Source organism: Bos mutus, chromosome 4, assembly GCF_027580195.1.
Source record: "Bos mutus isolate GX-2022 chromosome 4, NWIPB_WYAK_1.1, whole genome shotgun sequence".
NCBI classification, from domain to species: domain Eukaryota; kingdom Metazoa; phylum Chordata; class Mammalia; order Artiodactyla; family Bovidae; genus Bos; species Bos mutus.
The window spans coordinates 41,870,242-41,890,106 of record NC_091620.1 but is presented as its reverse complement, the minus strand read 5'-3'; the positions used below and the strand labels follow the sequence as shown (position 1 = coordinate 41,890,106).

At 39.7% G+C, this 19,865-nt stretch overlaps 1 non-coding gene across 1 annotated transcript; it reads right to left on the bottom strand.

Moving 5' to 3' along the window:
* Window positions 1-15,860: 15,860 nt before the first annotated feature.
* LOC138987702 (U6 spliceosomal RNA) lies at window positions 15,861-15,965 on the bottom strand. Its single transcript, XR_011464082.1, has one exon. It is a non-coding gene; the product is annotated as a U6 spliceosomal RNA (small nuclear RNA).
* Window positions 15,966-19,865: the final 3,900 nt, after the last annotated feature.

Genomic DNA, 19,865 nt, shown 5'->3' with positions numbered 1-19,865 from the left:
GAATATATTAATTTTTGATGAAGTCTAGTTTACCAGTTTTTTTCCCTCATTTTTTTTTCTCTTTTGAATCATGCCTCTTACGTCAGGTGACTCCAAGTTATAAACATTTTCTCTGTTTTCTTCTATAGTTGTACAGTTTACATTTATATCTAGAATTCATTTTTAGTTAATTTTTGTTTGAAGTGGAAGGTTTAGGTTGAATTCATTTATTTGCTTATGGATGCCCAAATTTTCTGGCACTATTGTTTGAACATGCCATCCTTTCTCTACTGAATTGCCTTTGAACCTTAGTAAAAAGTCAGCTAGCTATCTATGTGGTGCAGTTTCTGGACTCTATTCTGTTCCATTTATCTCTAGTGTCTTTTCCCTTAAAAATATTATTTAAACTTGATTAACTTGAATTTTAGAGTAATGCTCAATATCAGGTAGTGTGAGTCCTCTCATTTTGTTCTTTTTAAAATTGTTTTGGCTATTTTATCTCCTTTGACTTTCCAAAGACATTTTAGAATCAACTTGTCTATGAAATACTGTTTTGGAATTTCAGTTGGAATTGTCTTAAACCTATAGAACAATTTGAGGAAAGTTATTTGGCCTTCTTTGATTTCTTTCATGAGTGAAATAAATTGTTTTTCAGTGTATAAAACCAGTACCTATTTTGCTGGATTTATACATGTTTCATTATCTTGAAGCTGTTATAGAATTTTGTTTGTTTCAGTTTCCAGTTGTTTATTGCTAACACATGGAAATCAATTGATTTTCGTATGTTCATCTTGAAACTTTACAAAACTCACTTTAAATTTTAAAAGATTTTTGGTAGATTCCACTCTGTTATCTACATAAATAATCTCGTCATCTGTGAACAATTTCCTTTCTCCTTTCAGAATCTGGTTGCCTTTTTTCTTTTTCGTGGCTTATTGCACTGACTTGAATTTCCAGTTTTGTGTTGCTTAGGCATAGTGAGAGTGGGCATCTTTGCTTTGTTCTCAACCTTTGGTTTCAGTGTTTCACTATTAAGTAAAATGTTAAATGCAGAGCTTTTCTAAGTGCTTTTTATAAAATTAAGGAAACTCACTTTTATGATTAGTTTTCTGACAGTTTTTATAATGAATGTGTGTAGGGTTTTGCCAGATGCTTTTTCTGCATCATGCCCTCATAGCTCAGTTGGTAAAGAGTCTGCCTGTGATGCAGGAGACCCCGGTTCGATTCCTGGGTTGGGAAGATCTGCTGGAGAAGGGATAGGGTACCCACTCCAGTATTCTTGGGCTTTCCTGGTGGCTCAGCTGGTAAGGAATCCGCCTGCAATGTGGAAGACCTGGGTTCAATCCCTGGGTTGGGAAGATCCCCTGGAGAAGGGAAAGGATACCCACTCCAGTAATCTGGCCTGGAGAATTCCATGGACTAAGCCCATGGGGTTGCAAAGAGTCGGACACAACTGAGTGACTTTCACCTTCACTTTTCTGCATCAAGGTATATGATCATGATTATTTTCTTCTTTAGTGGTTAACATTGGTTGATTTTTGGAATATTGAACCAGCCTTGCATTCCAGGGGTAAATCGCATTTAGTCTTGGTGTATTATTCTTTTTTGGATACTCCTGGGTTTAACTTGCTAGTATGTTGTTGAGGATTTTTGTGTCTGTGTTAATGAAGGATATTGGTCTCTAGTTTTCTTGTGCTGCCTTTGTCTGGTTTTGGTATCATTGTTGTTGACTTTATAAACTTTTTTGGGGAAGCATTCCCTCTTCTTTTATTTTTTGGAAGATATATTGTGTAGAATTATTAGTTTTGCTTTAAATGTTTAATAGAGTCCACCAGTGGAAACTTCTGGCCTGGAAAGTTCTTTTTTGAAAGGTTTTAACCTGTGAATTCAGTTTCTTTAATAGATACAGACTATTCAGGTTTATCTACTTACCTTGGGTGAATTTTGGTAGTTTGTGACTTTAAAGAAATCAGTCCGTTTTATCTAAGCTATTGAATTTATGTATGTAGGGTTGTTCATAGTATTGTATTCATTTATTGTTCTTTTATTATTTGTTGTCTGTAATGATTTGTAGTAAGAGAGTTCTTACAAGCCATTTGCAAGCTGTGTTCAGCAGTGTTCTTTCAGTGAACAAATGTACCCATTTTGTAACACATATACTGAAGTATTTAATAAGACTTGTACACAAATGTAATGCAAGGAATGAAGTGTTTAAAAATACTTGTAATAAATGTGTTTCTTACAATTGTTATCCAGTCACTAAGTCTTGTCCAACTCTTGGCAACCACACAGACTGCAGCATGCCAGGCTTCCCTGGCCTTCCCTATCTCCAGGAGTTTGCTCAAACTCATGTCCATTAAGTTGATGATGCCATCCAACCATTTTATCCTCTGTTGTCCCTTTCTCCTCTTGTGCTCAATATTTCCCAGCATCAGGGTCTTTTCCAATGAGTTGGTGCTTTGCATTAGGTGGCCAAAGTATTGGAGCTTCAGCATCAGTCCTTCCAATGAATATTCAGGGTTGATTTGCTTTGGGATTGACCAGTTTGATCTCCTTGCTGTTCAAGGGACTCTCAACAGTCTTCTCCAGCACCGCAGTTGGAAAGCATCAATTCTTTGGTGCTCAGCCTTCCTTATGGTCCAACTCTCACATCTGTAGATGACTACTGGAATACTAACCTTTGTCAGAAAAGTGATATCTCTGCTTTTTAATATACTGTCTAGGTTTGTCATAGCTTTTCTTCTAAGGAGCAAGTGTCTTTTCATTTTGTGGCTGCAGTCACCGTCTGCAGTGATTTTGGAGTCCAAGAAAATGAAGCCTGTAGCTGTTTCCCCATCTATTTGCCATGAAGTAATGGGACCGGATGTCATGTTTCTTACAGTACTACTTGTAAATTGCATTCAGATGAGTGGTTATACTCCAATAAAAAAATAAACAAAACAAAATAGCCAATGACCAGTGACTTAAACAATCATATCTAGGTAATAAAGCCTCCATAAAAACCCAGAAGGCCAGGGTTCGGAGAGCTTCTGGGTTGAGGAACACATGGAGATTTAACGAAGCTCCTCAACCTTTCCCTGTACCTTTGCCCTGTGTGTCTCTTTCATCTGGCTGTTCCTGAGTTAGATCCTTTTATATTAAACTAATCTAGAAGTAAAAAGAAAAAAAAAAAAAGAATTTCTCATCTCTGAAGTCTTTTTTTAACAATTATTTTTATTTTGGTTGTGCTGGGTGTTCACTGAAGCATGCTGGTTCTTCCTTGCAGTACATGGGGGCTTCTCTCCAGTCGCAGTATGCTGGCTTCTCTGGTTGCAGAGCACACATGGGCTCCAGAGTGAGTGGGCTTTAGTGGTTGCGGTGCACAGGCCTAGTAGCTGTGGCACACAGGCTCTAGAATGTGTGGGCTCAGTAGTGGTTGTAGCGCATGTGGGCTTAGTTGCCCTGGGGCATATGGGATCTTAGTTCCCCAGCAGGGATGGAACCCATGTCCCTTGCACTGGATGGCAGATTCTTAACCACTGGACCACCAAGGAAATCTCTAGAATAATTAATATTATTAAAATGTCAACTACTAAAAGCCATCTATATATGCAATCTCTATTAAGAGTCCAATGACATTTTTTTTTACAGAAATAGAAAAATTGTCCTAAAATTTATATGAAACCAAAAAGGCCCAATTAGCCAAATGAATCCTGACATAGAACAAAGCAGAAGGCATTACACTTCTTAATTTTAAGCTATACTATGAACCTTTAGTCATAAAAATGTATGGTATTGGCGTAAAAAAAAAAACAGGCCAATGGAACATAATTGAGAGATCAGAAATAAACCTAAGCATATATAGTAAAGTAATAATTGATAAGGGGGTCAAGAATACTCAGTGGAGAAAAGAGAGTCTTGATGTTGGAAATATTCACATGTTAATGAGTGAAACGACTTCTAACTGACACCATTCACAAAAAAATTAATGAAAGGATTAAAGACTTAAATGTGAGTCCTGAAGCCCGTGAAACTCCTGAAAGAAAACAGAGAGGGAAAACAACTCCTTACTATGTATGGCTGAGTCCTTTTGTTGTCCACCTGAAGCTATGACAACATTGTTAACTGGCTATACCAATATAAAATAAAAGGTTTAAAAACAAAACAAAATTCCGGACATGGGTTTTGGTAAAGGTATTTAGGAAATCACATCTAAAGCATAAGAAACAAAAAATCAAAAAGTGAGACTACATCAAACGAAAAAGTTGGAGAAGACTCTTGAGAGTCCCCTGACTGCAGGGAGATCCAACCAGTCCATCCTAAAGGACATCAGTCCTGGATGTTCATTGGAAGGACTGATGCTGAAGCTGAAACTCTAATACTTTGGCCACCTGAGGCAAAGAGCTGACTCATTTGAAAAGACCCTGATGCTGGGAAGGATTGAAGGCGGGAGGAGAAGGGGATGACAGAGGATGAGATGGTTGGACGGCATCACCGACTCAATGGACATGAGTTTGAGTAGGCTCTGGGAGTTGGTGATGGACAGGGAGGCCTGGTGTGCTGCAATCCATGGGGTTGCAAAGAGCTGGACATGACTGAGCAACTGAACTGAACTGACCTGAACAGCAAAAGAAACTATAAACAAAGTGGAGACAACTTATTCAATGGGGATAAAGAGAAGGAAATGGCAACCAGGGGTTAATAAACCAAAATATATAAAGAACTTGTAGAACTCAATAGCAAAAGTAAAAAAGTTAAAGTTAAGTAAAAAAAGTAAAAGTTAAAAAGTAATCCAGTTTAAAATTGGGCAAAAGACGAGAATAGACATTTATGATTTGTGGTTATTATTCCCTTCCACAGAACCGTAGCATTTCAGGGTTAGAAGAAGACCTGTTTAGTAGGTCTTAATTTCTACTTAAGCTTCACTTCCCCACTTCAGTCCTCTCTCACATGAATTCATGGTTTTCTCTTTTCTACTGTATGCACCTAGGTGGTGAGCAATAAATAACAATGGCTGTCGTTTTCTTTAATTTGGCTGATATTTCTGTCATCAGTATACATGAAAAAATAAGCCTTTTTGTACGCCTCATATCATACTTTTGTTAAATGATTGCCTATATTATAAATTAATATAATTACAGTTTTTCTTTAAAAACAGCTTACTCCTAGAGCATAGCTTGTAAACCCAGGCTTGCCTAGAGTGTTGACAGCCTGCCAAAGCAATAATCATAGACAGATGGCAGATGTAGGAAGTCACATTTTCACATTCTTAACCAATGACTCTCCAAAAGCTCAAACATAAGAGACAACTCAGGAGTTGTTCATTTTTTTTTTCCAGTTTCCATTTTTTCCCCCCAGCCCTTTTTCTAAAAAAAAAAAACTTTTTTTAGATTAATGAATTAAAGAAGTAATATATATTATTCCTCAAATTTATAGTGAGCAAAATTATTTTGTTCAAGTTTTCTAATACTAATTTTGCTTTTTCTTCAGACATAACTATTCCAAGCAGTTGGTTAGTTTGTTTTAAAAATGATGTAAGATAGGGGCTTCCCTAGTGGGTCAGTGGTAAATAATCCGCCTGCCAATACAGGAGACATGGGTTCAATCCCTGATCTGGGAAGATCCCCCATGCCACAGAGCAACAAAGCCCATGCACTATTGAGCCCGTGCTCTAGAGGCTGGGAGCCACAATTCCTGAGCCCACATGCTGCGACTACTGAAGCCCAAGCACCCTAGAGCCTGAGCTCTGCAATAAGAGAAGCCACCACAAAGAGAAGCCTGTGTGCTGCAACTAGAGAAAAGCCAGTGCTGCAACAAAGACCCAGCACAGTCAAAAATAAATTCTTTTAAAAAATAAAAATTATGTAAGATAGACTTCCCTGGTGGTCCAGTGGTTAAGATTCTATGCTTCAAATGGCAACCCACTCCAGTACTCTTGCCTGGAAAATTCCATGCACTGAAGAGCCTGGTAGGCTATAGTCCATGGGGTTGCAAAGAGTCGGACACGACTGAGCAACTTCACTTTCACTTTCTCCAAGGTGGCAGGATTCAACCCCTGGTCAGGGAAGTTTCACATGCAATGTGGCAAAAAAAAAAAAAAAAAAAAAATCATATAAAGGAGATTGGGGGATATAAGTTTTGAATAAAATTTCTAAAATGAAAATGGCAATCCATTATGAGTATCCTTAAAAACTTCTGTGTGTGCATTGCAGAGTAGGTGTAACTTCCATTCGCTGGTATAAGACTTCTTAACACAGCAAGCAAGCAATAACACAACAAGCAATTCCTTCTTAGGAATATCTTTATTACTAGAGCTCTTAAACACTTCTGTAAAGTCATTACAGAATAGCCACCAGGGAAGCCCAAGAATAGTGGAGTGGGTAGCCTATCCCTTCTCTAGGGGATCTTCCCAACCTAGGAATTGAACTGGGGTCTCCTGCATTGCAGGCAGATTCTTTACCAGCTGAGCTACCAGGGAAGCCCTACCTAAGTCTAATCACAGACATAACACTGTTTTCAATGTGATAAGTAAGTACTACTCTTGGAAACATCTTTTAAACTAGGGTATTACTTCTCTACATGCATTATAAAGTAAATTTAAAAAAAGAAGGTAATCTTTGCCATTTGTGTTAACGTGGATGGGCTTTGAGGGCATTACACTAAGTGAAATAAGTCAGACAAAGAGGGACAAATACCTATGATCTTACTTATATGTGGAATCTAAAACAAACTCAAGTTCATAGATACAAGGAACAGATTGGTTGCCAGAGGCAGGGGATGGGAGGAGAAATGGGTGACGGGGGTCAGAAGGTGCAAACTTCCGGTTGTGAATAACTACTGGAATGTAATGTACAGCATGGTGACTATAGTTAATAATCCCATAGTGTGGGTCTGAAAGTTGCTAAGAGTAGATCTTAAAAGTTCTCATCATAAGAAAAAGTAGAACTATGTGTGGCAATGGATGGTAACTAGAGTTGTGATCATTTCACAATATATATACAAATATCAAATAATATTGTACAACTGAAACTCATATAATATTATCTGTCAACTAAAAATAATTTAAAACAGGTATAACTTCCATTCACTGATAACAACACTTTGCAGCACAAGCTACAAGTACTTTTAGGGACACATCTCTACACACTACCATACATGTACAGAGTGGGTAGGACTTCCCTGGTGGTTCAGTGGTTAAGGATCTGCCTGCCAGTGCAGGGGACATGGGTTTGATGCATGTCCCCTGGTCAAGGAAGATTCCACGTGTCTCAGGGCAACTAAACCAGTGCATTACAACTACTGAGCCTGGATGCTGAAGCTACTGCAGCCCGTGCACCCTAGAATCTATGCTCCACAAAAAGAGAAGCCATCATGATGAGAAGCGCATGCAGCACAATTAGGGAGCAGACCCCACTCTCTGCCACTGGAGAAAGCCCACTGGCAGCAGGGAGGACCTGTGTGTGCATGCTAAGTTGCTTCAGCTGTGTCCGACTCTTTGTGACCCTCTGGACTGTAGCCCACCAGGCTCCTCTGTCCATGGGGAGTCTCTAGGCAGGAATACTGGAGTGGGTTACCATTCCCTTCTCCAGGGGATCTTCCCCACCCAGGGATTGAACCCGCATCTCTTATGTCTCCTGCATTGGCAGGCGAGTTCTTTACCACTAGCACCACCCGGGAAGCCATACACAGCCAAAAAATAAAATAAATAAAAAGGAAACTCTTAGAGTGGGTAAAACTGATATAACACTGTATTCAGCAAGCAAGGTGCATTCTTAGAAAATCTTTATTACAGCTTTTCCGAAACATGTAAGTACATGCATTACAAAATAGGTATAACTTCCACTCACTGAATGAAACTGTTCTCAATGCAGCAAGCACAAGAAGTTCTAGATAAGTCTTTATAATTAGGGATTTTTTAAGTTTATTTTTTTATTGAACTAAGTTGATTTACAATATTATGTTAATTTCAGGTGTACAGCAAAGTGATTCAGATATAAATATTCTTCTATATATATCCTTCTTCAGATATTTTCCATTGTAGGTTATTACAAGATATGGATATAGTTCCCTGTGCTATACAGTAAGTCCTTGTTGGTTATCCATTATATAGATAATAGATATAGTACATAGATATAATAATATCTAATATATAGATAAAATCTATTATATATAATTAGGAACATGGGATTAACAGATACACATTCCTAATCCATGTTTCTAATTAATTCCTCCCCCACCCCCCTCCTCTCCCCCTTTGGTAATCATAGTTTGATTCCTATGTCTGTGAGTCTGTTTCTGTTTTGTAAATAAGTTCATTTGCATCAGTTTTTGGATTCCACATGTAATTGATGTATAATGTTTGTATTTCTCTGTCTGACTTACTTCACTTAGTGTCGTAATCTTTAGGTCCACCCTTGTTGCTGCAGGTGGCGTTATTTGATTTTGTATGGCTAAGCAAATAGTCCATTGTATGTATATCACATCTTCTTTATCCACTCATCTGTTGATGGACATGTAGGTTGCTTCCCTGTTTGGGCTATTATAAATAGTGCTGCAGTGAACATAGGGGTGCATGTAGTTTTTTTACTTATAGTTTTCCTCTTTTCTGGATATATGCCCAGGTTGCTGGATTGTATGGTAACTCTGTTTTTAGTTTTTTAAGGAATCTCCATACTGTTCTCCTGTTCTCCATAGTAGCTGCACCAATTTACATTCCCCCAAGTGTAGGAGGGTTCCCTTTCTCCACACGCTCTCCAGCATTATACCTAGTGATCTTAATAGGTGTCTCCTTTCATTGCAGAACAAATACCACTTCCATTCACAGAGATAACTCTGTTCTCAGCACAGCAAGCAAGTAGAATTTTTAGAAACATCTTTATTACATGTCCTTAAACACTTCTCTACATGCATTGCACAATAGGGGCCACTTTTATTCATGTATAATCCTGTTCTCAATGCAGCAAGCAAATGGTTAGAAACATTTGTAAGTATTCTTAAACACTTCTCAGGTCAAGGAGATCCAACCAGTCCATCCTAAAGGAAATCAGTCCTGAATATTAACTGGAAGGACTGATGTTGAAGCTGAAACTCCAACACTTTGGCCGCCTGATGCGAAGAGCTGACTTATTGGAAAAGACCCTGATGCTGGGAAAGATTGAAGGCAGGAAGAGAAGGGGACGACAGAGGATGAGATGGTTGGATGGCATCACCGACTTGATGGACATGATTTTGAGTAAACTCCTGGAGTTGCTGATGGACAGGGAGGCCTGGCGTGCTGTAGTTCATGGGGTCGCAAAGAGTTGGGACATGACTGAACGACTGAACTGACTGAAACACTTCTCTAACGCCATGCAGATCAGCTTAAAGCAACAGCCCCTAGCCTTTTTGTCACCAGGGACTGGTTTCATGGAAGACAATTTTCCCACAGACCAGGTGGGCGGGGGATGGTTTTAGGATGATTCAAGCACATCACATTTACTGTGCACTTAATTTCTATTATTATTGTGTGTGTGTGTGTGTGTGTGTGTGAGTCGCTTAGTCACGTCTGACTCTTTGTAAGCCCATGGACTGTAGCCCTCCAGGCTTCTCTGTCCATGGAATTCTCCAGGCAAGAATACTGGAGTGAGTTGCCATTCCCTTCTCCAAGGGATCTTCCCAATTCAGGGATCGAACCCAGGTCTCCTGCAATGAAGGCAGATTCTTTACCGTCTGAGCTACCAAGGGAAGCCCTGTTATTATTACATTGTGATATATAATGAAATAATTATATAACTCACCATATGAAGAATCTGGAGAAGGCAATGGCACCCCACTCCAGTACTCTTGCCTGGAAAATCCCATGGATGGAGGAGCCTGATGGGCTGCAGCCCATGGGGTCGTGAAGAGTCGGACACGACTGAGCAACTTCACTTTCACTTTTCACTTTCATGCATTGGAGAAGGAAATGGCAACCCACTCCAGTGTTCTTGCCTGGAGAATTCCAGGGACTGCAGAGCCTGGTGGGCTGCCGTCTATGCGGTTGCACAGAGTCGGACATGACTGAAGCGACTTAGCAGCAGCAGCAGCAGTAGCATGAAGAATCAGTGAGCAATAGGGAACAGCTGTAAATACAAATGAAGCTTCGCTTGTTTGCCTGCTGCTCACCTCTTGCTGTATGGCCTGGTTCCTAACAGGCCACAGACCAGTAGCAGTGTATCACTCTTAGAAAACATTTTTTATTACAAGGATTCTTAAACAACATGCTCTAAATGCTTGTCAGAATGGCTACCATTTCCATCAATGATGTAACACTATTCTCAATGTAACAGGCAGGTAGCGTTATTAGAAGTCTCTATTTCAAGTGTTCTTAAAAATTCTGTACATGCAGTTACAGAATAGGTGCTACCCTTTCACTGATAAAACCATGTTCTCAATGTGGCATGCAAGTAGTGTTCCTAGAAAAACATTTTTGGTTTGTTTTTTATTTTTTAAAAATTGTATTGAAGTGTAGTTGATTTATAATGTGTTAATTTCTGCTGAACAGTAAAGTGATTCAGTTGTATATATATATTCCTCTTCATATTATTTTCCACTATGGTTTATCACAGGTTATTGAATATATTTCCCTGTGCTATACAGGAGGACCTTGTTTATCCATCCTATATACAATATTTTGCATCTTCTAATCCACCCTCTATCCCCCTCCCCACTGGTGAACTACAAATCTATTCTCTGTGAGCCTTTTCTTTGAAATGCCTTTATTACAAGTGTTCATAAACACTAATCTACAATGCATTGCCGAATATATGTCTCCTATTTGCTGTTAAAACTCACTGGTCAATGCAAAGAGCAAGTAGTGTTCTTTGAAGCATCTTTTGTACAAGTGTTTTATAACATTTTAACATGCTTTCCAAATGACCATAATTTCCATTAAATGATATAATACTGTTCTCAGGGCAGCAAGCAAGTAGCATTCTTAGAAATGTGTTTATTTATTTATTATTTTATTTAAGGATAATTGCTTTATAGAATTTTGTTGTTTTCTGTCAAACCTCAACGTGAATCAGTCATAGGTATACATATATCCCTTCCCTTTTGAACCCCCCTCCCATCTCCTGCCCCATCCCACCCTCTAGATTGATACAGAGCCCCTGTTTGAGTTTCCTGAGCCATACAGCAAATTCTCTTTGGCTATCTATTTTACATATGGTAATGTAAGTTTCCATGTTACTCTTTCCATACATCTCATTCTCTCCTCCCCTCTCCCCGTGTCCATAACTCTATTCTCTATGTCTGTTTCTCCACTGCTGCCCTGTAAATAAATTCTTCAGTACCATTTTTCTAGATTCCGTATATATGCATTAGGATACGATATTTATCTTTCTCTTTCCGACTTATTTCACTCTGTATAATAGGTTCTAGGTTCATCCACCTCATGAGAACTGACTCAAATGCATTCCTTTTTATGGCTGAGTAATATTCCATTGGGTATATGTACCACAACTTCTTTATCCATTCATCTGTCGATGGACATCTAGGTTGCTTCCGTGTTCTCAGTTCAGTCACTCAGTCATGTCTGACTCTTTTTGACCCCATGGACTGCAGCACGCCAGGCCTCTCTGTCCATCACCAACTCCCAGAGTCAAACTCATGTCCATTGAGGCAGTGATGCCATCCAACCATATCATCCTCTGTCATCCCCTTCTCCTCTTGCCTTTAGTCTTTCCCAGCATCAGGGTCTTTTCCAATGAGTCAGCTCTTCACATGAGGTGGCCAAAGTATTGGCATTTCAGCTTCAACATCAGTCCTTCCAATGAACATTCAGGACTGATCTCCTTTAGCATGGACTGGTTGGATCTCCTTGCAGTCCAAGAGACTCTCAAGAGTCTTCTCTAACGCCACAGTTCAAAAGCATCAATTCTTCTGTGCTCAGCTTTCCTTATAGTCCAACTCTCATATCCATACACGACTACTGGAAAAACCATAGCCTTGACTAGATGGACCTTTGTTGGCACAGTAATGTCTCTGGTTTTTAATATGCTGTCTAGGTTGGTCATAACTTTCCTTCTCATGGCTGCAGTCAGCATCTGCAGTGACTTTGGAGCCCCCCAAAATAAAGTCATTCACTGTTTCCACTGTTTCCCCATCTATTTCCCATGAAGTGAAGGGACCAGATGCTATGATCTTCATTTTCTGAATGTTGAGCTTTAAGTGAACTTTTTTACTCTCCTGTTTCACTTTCATCAAGAGGCTCTTTAGTTCTTCTTCACTTTCTGCCATAAGGGTGGTGTCATCTGCATATCTGAGGTTATTGATATTTCTCCCGACAATCTTGATTCCAGCTTGTGCTTCTTCCAGCCCAGCGTTTCTCATGATGTACTCTGCATATAAGTTAAATAAGCAGGGTGACAATATACAGCCTTGACGTACTCCTTTTCCTATTTGGAACCAGTCTGTAGTTCCATGTCCAGTTCTAACTGTTGCTTCCTGACTTGCATACAGATTTCTCAGGAGGCAAGTCCGGTGTTCTGGTATTCCCATCTCTTTAAGAATTTTCCACAGTTTATTGTGATCCACACAGTCAAAGGCTTTGGCATAGTCAATAAAGCAGAAATAGATGTTTTTCTGGAACTCTCTTGCCTTTTCAATGATCCAACGGATGTTGGCAATTTGATCTCTGATTCCTCTGCCTTTTCTAAATCCAGCTTGAACATCTGGAATTTCATAGTTCATATATTGTTGAAGCCTGGCTTGGAGAATTTTTAGTATTTACTGGCGTGTGAGATGAGTACAATTGTGTGATAGTTTGAGCATTCTTTGGCATTGCCTTTCCTTGGGATTGAAATGAAAACTGACCTTTTCCAGTCCTGTGGCCACTGCTGAGTTTTCCAAATTTGCTGGCATATTGAGCGCAGCACTTTCACAGCATATCTTTTAGGATTTGAAGTAGCTCAACTGGAATTCCATCACCTCCACTAGCTTTGTTCGTAGTGATGTTTCCTAAGGCCCACTTGACCTCACATTCCAGGATGTCTGGCTCTAGGTGAGTGATCACACCATCATGATTATCTGGGTCGTGAAGATCTTTTTTGGATAGTTTTGTGTATTCTTGCCACCTCTTCTTAAAATCTTCTGCTTCTGTTAGGTCCATACCATTTCTGTCCTTTATTGAGCCCATCTTTGCATGAAATGTTCCCTTGGTATCTCTAATTTTCTTGAAGAGATCTCTAGTCTTTCCCATTGTATTTTTTTTCTCTATTTTTTGCACTGATCATGGAGGAAGGCTTTCGTATTTCTCCTTGCTATTCTTTGGAACTCTGCATACAAATGGGTATATCTTTCTTTTTCTCCTTTGCTTTTTGATTCTCTTTTTTCACAGCTATTTGTAAGGCCTCCTCAGACAGCCAATTTGCTTTTTTGAATTTCTTTTTCTTGGGGATGGTCTTGATCCCTGTTTCCTGTACAGTGTCACAAACCTCTGTCCATAGTTCATCAGGCACTCTGTCTATCAGATCTAGTCCCTTAAATCTATTTCTCATTTCCACTTTATAACTGTAAGGGATTTGGTTAGGTCATATCTGAATGGTCTAGTGGTTTTCCGTACTTTCTTCAGTTTAAGTCTGAATTTGGCAATAAGGAGTTCATGATCTGAGCCACAATCAGCTCCCTGTCTTGTTTCTCCTGACTGTATAGAGCTTCTTCACCTTTGGCTGAAAGAATATAATCAGTCTGATTTCGGTGTTGACCATCTGGTGATGTCTATGTGTAGAGTCTTCTCTTGTGTTGTTTTAAGAGGGTGTTTGCTATGAGTAGTGCGTTCTCCTGGCAAAACTCTATTAGCCTTTGCCCTGCTTCATTCTGTACTCCAAGGCCAAATTTGCCTTTTACTCTTGGATAAGGAAATGGCAACCCATTCCAGTATTCTTGCCTAGAGAATCCTGGGGACAGAGGAGCCTGGTGGGCTGCTGTCTATGGGGTTGCACAGAGTCAGACACGATTGAAGTGACTTTGCATGCATGCATGCATGGGAGAAGGAAATGGCAACCAACTCCAGTATTCTTGCCTAGAGAATCCCAGGGACTGAGAAGCCTGATGGGCTGCCGTCTGTGGGGTCGCACAGAGTCGGACACGACTGAAGTGACTTAGCAGCCGCAGCAGCATCCAGGTATCTCTTGACTTCCTACTTTTGCATTCCAGTCCCCTGTAATGGAAAGGACATCTTTTTTGGGTGTTAGTTCTAGAAGTTCTTGTCGGTCTTCATAGAACCGTTCAACTTCAGCTTCTTCAGCATTACTGGTCGGGGCATAGACTTGGATTACCGTGATATTGAATGGTTTGCCTTGGAAACGAACAGAGGTCATTCTCTTGCTTTTGAGATTGCATTTCAGACACTTTTGTTGACTATGATGGCTACTCCATTTCTTCTAAGGGATTCTTGCCCACAGTGGTAGATATAATGGTCATCTGGGTTAAATTCATCCATTCCAGTCCATTTTAGTTTGCTGATTCCTAAAATGTCGATGTTCACTCTTGCCATCTCCTGTTTGACCACTTCCAATTTGCCTTGATTCATGGACCTAACATTCCAGGTTCCTATGCAATATTGCTCTTTACAGCATCGGACCTTGCTTCCATACCAGTCACATCCACAACTGGGTGTTGTTTTTACTTTGGCTCCATCTCTTCATTCTTTCTAGAGTTATTTCTCCACTGATCTCCAGTAGCATATTGGGCACCTACCGACCTGGGGAGTTCATCTTTCAGTGTCCTATCTTTTTGCTTTTTCTTACCATTCATAGGGTTCTCAAGGTAAGAATACTGAAGTGGTTTGCCATTCCCTTCTCCAGTGGACCACATTTTGTCAGAACTCTCCACCATGACTCGTCCGTCTTGGGTGGCCCTACACGGCATGGCTTATAGTTTCATTGAATTAGACAAGGCTGTGATCCATCTGATTTAGATTTTTAGTTTTCTGTGATTGTAGTTTTCAGTCTGTCTTCCCTCTGATGGAGAAGGATAAGAGGCTTATGGAAGCTTCCTAATGGGAGAGACTGACTGAGGGGGAAATTGGGTCTTGTTCTGATGGGCGGGGCCGTGCTCAGTAAATCTTTAATCCAATTTTCTGTTGATGAGTGGAGCTGTGTTCCCTCTGTGCTATTTGCCTGGGGCCAAAATATGGTGGAGGTAATGAAGATAATGGTGACCTCCTTCAAAAGATCCCATGAATGTACTGCTACACTCAGTGCTCCCAACCCTGCAGCAGGCCACCACCGACCCACACCTCCGCTGGAGACTCCTGGACACTCACAGGCAAGTCGGGTCAGTCTCTTGTGGGGTCCCTGCTCATTTCTCCTGGGTCCTAGTGCAAAGGTTCTGTTTGTGCCCTCCAAGAATCTACTTCCCAGTTCTATGTAAGTTCTGGTAGCTCTATGGTGGGGTTAATGGTGACCTCCTCCAAGAGGGCTTATGCCATACCCAGTCTGCTGCACCCAGAGCCCCTGTCCCTGTGGCAGTCCACTGTTGACCCTTACCTCCACAGGAGATGCTCAAACACAGTTCTGTCTCAGCCTCTGTGGGGTCTCTGGGTCCTGGTGCACACGAGGTTTGTTTGAGCCCTCGGAGCGTCTCTGGTGGGTATGGGGTTTGATTCTAAACACGAATTTGCCCCTCCTACCGTCTTGCTGGGGCTTCTTTGCCCTTGGACATAGGGTATCTCCTCATGGCTGCTCGCTCAATGTCACACAGCCACCATGTTCTAGCTATTGTAAATAGTGCTGCAGTGAACAATGGGATACATGTGTCTTTTTCAATGTTGGTTTCCTCAGGGTATATGCCTAGGAGTGGGATTGCTTGGTTGTATGGTGGTTTTATTCCTAGTTTTTGAGGAATCTCCATACTGTCTTCCATAGTGGCTGTATCAATTTAAAAATATGGAGCTTCACGAATTTGTGTATCATCCTTGCACAGGGGCCATGCTAATCTTCTCTGTATCGTTCCAGTTTTAGTATATGTGCTGCTGAAGTGAGCACTAGAAACATGTTTATTATGTGTTCTTAAACAGATCTGTACATTCTTTGCAGAATGAATATAACTTTCATTAAATGACTATCATTTTTCTCATTGCAGCAGTAAGTAGCATTCTTAGAAATAGCTAGATTACAAGTTTTCTTAAACACTTCTGTACATGAATTACAGATGGTTATAACTTCCAGTCAGTGATGTAACACTGTTCTTAATGCAGCGAATAAGTAGTTCTCTGAAGCATTTTTATAAAGTGTCTTTAAACATTTCTCTAAATGCATTGCAGATGGGTGCCACTTCCATTCACTTGGAAAATCACAGAGTGTTTTTGCTCACCATTCAATTCTATTAGGATTAATTATTAATTAATTGCTGACTGACAGTGCACTCCAAGCGAAAATTAAGACCATCACAAGATTCTTTGTGCTTTGGGCAAGCAGCTCTCTTAGATAGTTAGATCTCAGGAAGAATTTTAAGGAACCCAGATTTTTGTATCTTTCCATATATAGAAAAGCACTAAAATAATTCACTTGAGATGTCTGTCCTTTGTGACTAGCAGTAATCTTTTAGCAAGATATATGCTGGACTGTGGGCTTCCCAGGTGGCACCAGTGGTAAAGAACCCGCCTGCCAATGCAGGAGACACTAGAGATCGGGGTTCGATCCCTGCCTGGGTTGGGAAGATCCCTAGAGGAGGGCATGGGAACCCACTCCAGTATTCTTCCCTGGAAAATCCCATGGACAGAAGAGCCTGGCGGGCTACAGTCCATAGGGTCACAAAGAGTCAGACATGATTGAAGCGTCTTAACATGTACACACAAGCTAGACTCTTAAGTGTCCCATAGCCAAAAATCACATATAAACTAGCTTCCCTCCGTAGCTCTTCAGAGCAGTTCCCCCAGAGCTACTGGGAGGCTGTCTCCTAGTCTATCCCCCGTAAGTTCCCTGAATAAAACTTAAACTCACAATTCTTTTTTTTTTCTTGGCAGCACAGCATGGGGATCTTACTTCTCTGACCAAGGATCTAACTCGCACCCCTTGCATTGGAAGTGCAGAGTTTTAACCACTGGACCACCAGGGAATTCCCTTAAACTCACAACTCTTATGTTGTACATTTTTCTTTAAGTTGATGCACTGATAAAACAGTGTTGTAAGGCAGCATGCAAGTAGGATTCTTAGAAACATCTTTTTAACTGGTGTTGAGAAAGACTCCTGGACTGCCTTTGAGAATGGGTACAATGTCTTCATCGGCAGTGCACTGTTTTCAGTACAGCATGCAGTAGTGTTCTTGGAAACATCTTTATGATAAGTGTCCGTAAAAACTTCTATTCATACATTGTGGAATGTGTATAACATTTGTTTTCTTTTTTTAGTTGTAATTAATTATTTTATTTATTTAAAAAATTTGAAGTATAGTTGATTTACAGTGTTGTACTAATTTCTGCTGTATAGAAGTGATTCACTTATATACATATATACATTCTTTTTTTATAACATTCACTTCCTGATATGACTTTTGTCAATGTGGAAAGCAAATTGTGAGCTTAGAACAATCTTTCCAAAATTGTTCTTAATTCCATCCATGCCTTAATGAATGGGTATAACATCCATCACTGATGTAATATTGCTCTCAAGTCACCTACCAAGCATTGTTTTTAGACATATCTTTATTTCATGTAGTTTTAAACACTTCGTGACATGCATTGCAGAAACAGTGCCACTTCTATCACCCAGGAAACACTGTTGACTTGGCAAGCAAGTAGCCTCCTTAGAAACACCTTTATTACAAGGGTTCTCAAAACCTCTCTACATGCCTTGCAAAAGGAGTGCCCCTCCCTCCAGGGATATATCACTTTTCTCCACACAGAATGTGTTAATAAGTGGTGTTTCAGAAATGATCTTATTACGGTGTTTAAAACACTTTTGTACATGCTTTATAGAACTGATATAAGCTCCTTTGACTGACATAAAACTGTTCTAAACACAGCAAGCAAGCGTTTCTGGAAATCGTTTTTATTACAATTGTCCTTAAACACTTCTCTACGTGAATAGCAGAATGGGTGACAGGTCCTTTCTTTTGTATAAACAATGTTTTCAGTGCAGCATCAGGTAGCATTCTTAGAAATGTCTTCTCATCAGTGTTCTTTCACTTCTCAACATGTGCTGCAGAGCGGGTGCCTCTTCCATTCACTGATACATAACACAGCTCTCTATGCAGCCAGCAAATAGCATTCACAGTATAGCTATTAAACACTTTTTTACATGAGTTGCTGAATAGGTATAAATTCCATTAAATGATATAATACTGTTCTCAGGACAGCAAATAAGGATTGTTAGCAGACACAGCTTTATTACAAATGTGCTTTTAAATTTCTCTACATGCGTTGCCACATGGGTACCACTCCCATTCACTGTTTTAACACTGTTCTCAATGTGGCCACAAGTAGCACTCTCAGCAACATCTTTATTACAAGTGTTCCTTTGTTTTTGTGGATAGCTATTACTGCCTTAGATGCTTCTTTAAAAACTGAAGTATAGTTGATAATGTATGTTTCAGGTGTACAGCAAAGTGGTTCACTTATACATATGTATATATCTATTTTCCTAGCTTGCCTTCCCTTATAGGTTATTACAAAATACTGAGTGTAGTTCCCTGTGTTATACAGGAGGTCCTTGTTGTTTATCCATGTTATATATGCAGTGTGTGTGTAAATGTTAGTCCTCAACTCCTAATTTATCTCTGCCCCTACTTTGGTAACCACAGGTTTGTTTTCTATGACTATGAGCGGATCTATTTCTGTTTTATATATGTTTCATTTGCATAATTTTTTAGATTCTACATATGTGTTATCATATGATATTTGTTTTTGTCTGGCTTACTTCACTTAGTATGATAATCTCTAGGTCCATCCATGTTGTTGCAAATGGCATTATTTCAGTCTTTTTATGGCTGAGTAATATTCCATTGTATATATGCACCACATCTTTATTCATCTGTTGATGGATACTTAGGTTGCTTTCACGTTTTGGCTATTGTAAATAGTGCTGCTGTGAACAAATAGGGCACATGTATATTTTCAAATTATGGTTTTCTCTGGATTATGCCCAGGAATGGGATTGCTGGAGCATATAATAGTTCTATTTTTAGTTTTTAAAGGAACCTCCATACTGTCCTCCATAGTGGTATAAATGTTCTTAAACACACCTCTTCATGCCTTGTAGATGGAGTCACTCCCATCCACTAGTGTGCACTCTTCTCAATAAAGAAAGCAAGTACCATTCTTAAAAACATTTTTTTTTGCAAATGTTCTCAAATACTTCTCTCAATGCATTGAGAAATGTGTGCCACTTCCATTGACTGTTACAACTCTGTGGTCAAAGCAGCCAGAAAAAAAGGTACTTAGGAATATATGTATTACAGGTAATCTTAACACTTCATATGCATCGCAAAACCTGTTCCATTCACACATATAACACTGTACTCAACACAGCAGCAAGTAGTTTCTTAGAAAAATCTGTATTACAAGCATTCCCAAACATTTTGTACATGCAGGGCAGAATGGGCATACCCTCCATTCACTGATACAACGCTGTTCTCAAGGCAGCAAGTGTTAGTGTTCTGAACAATTTCTTTAAGACCAGTGTATTTAAACACTTCTGTATATGCATTGTTGATGCCTAGAACTGCCACTCACTGACAGAAACTGTTCTCAACTCAGCAAGCAAATTGCAGTTTTAGAAACATCTGTATTATAATTGTTCTTAAACTCATCTCTCTATGCATTGGAGAAAGGTTATAAGCTTCATTCACTGATATAACACTGTTCTCAATGCTGCAAGCAAGCAGTTCTCAGAGAGGTTTTTATTACCAGTGTTCTAGGTGGAGCATCTCTTTTTTCTCTCCCTTTT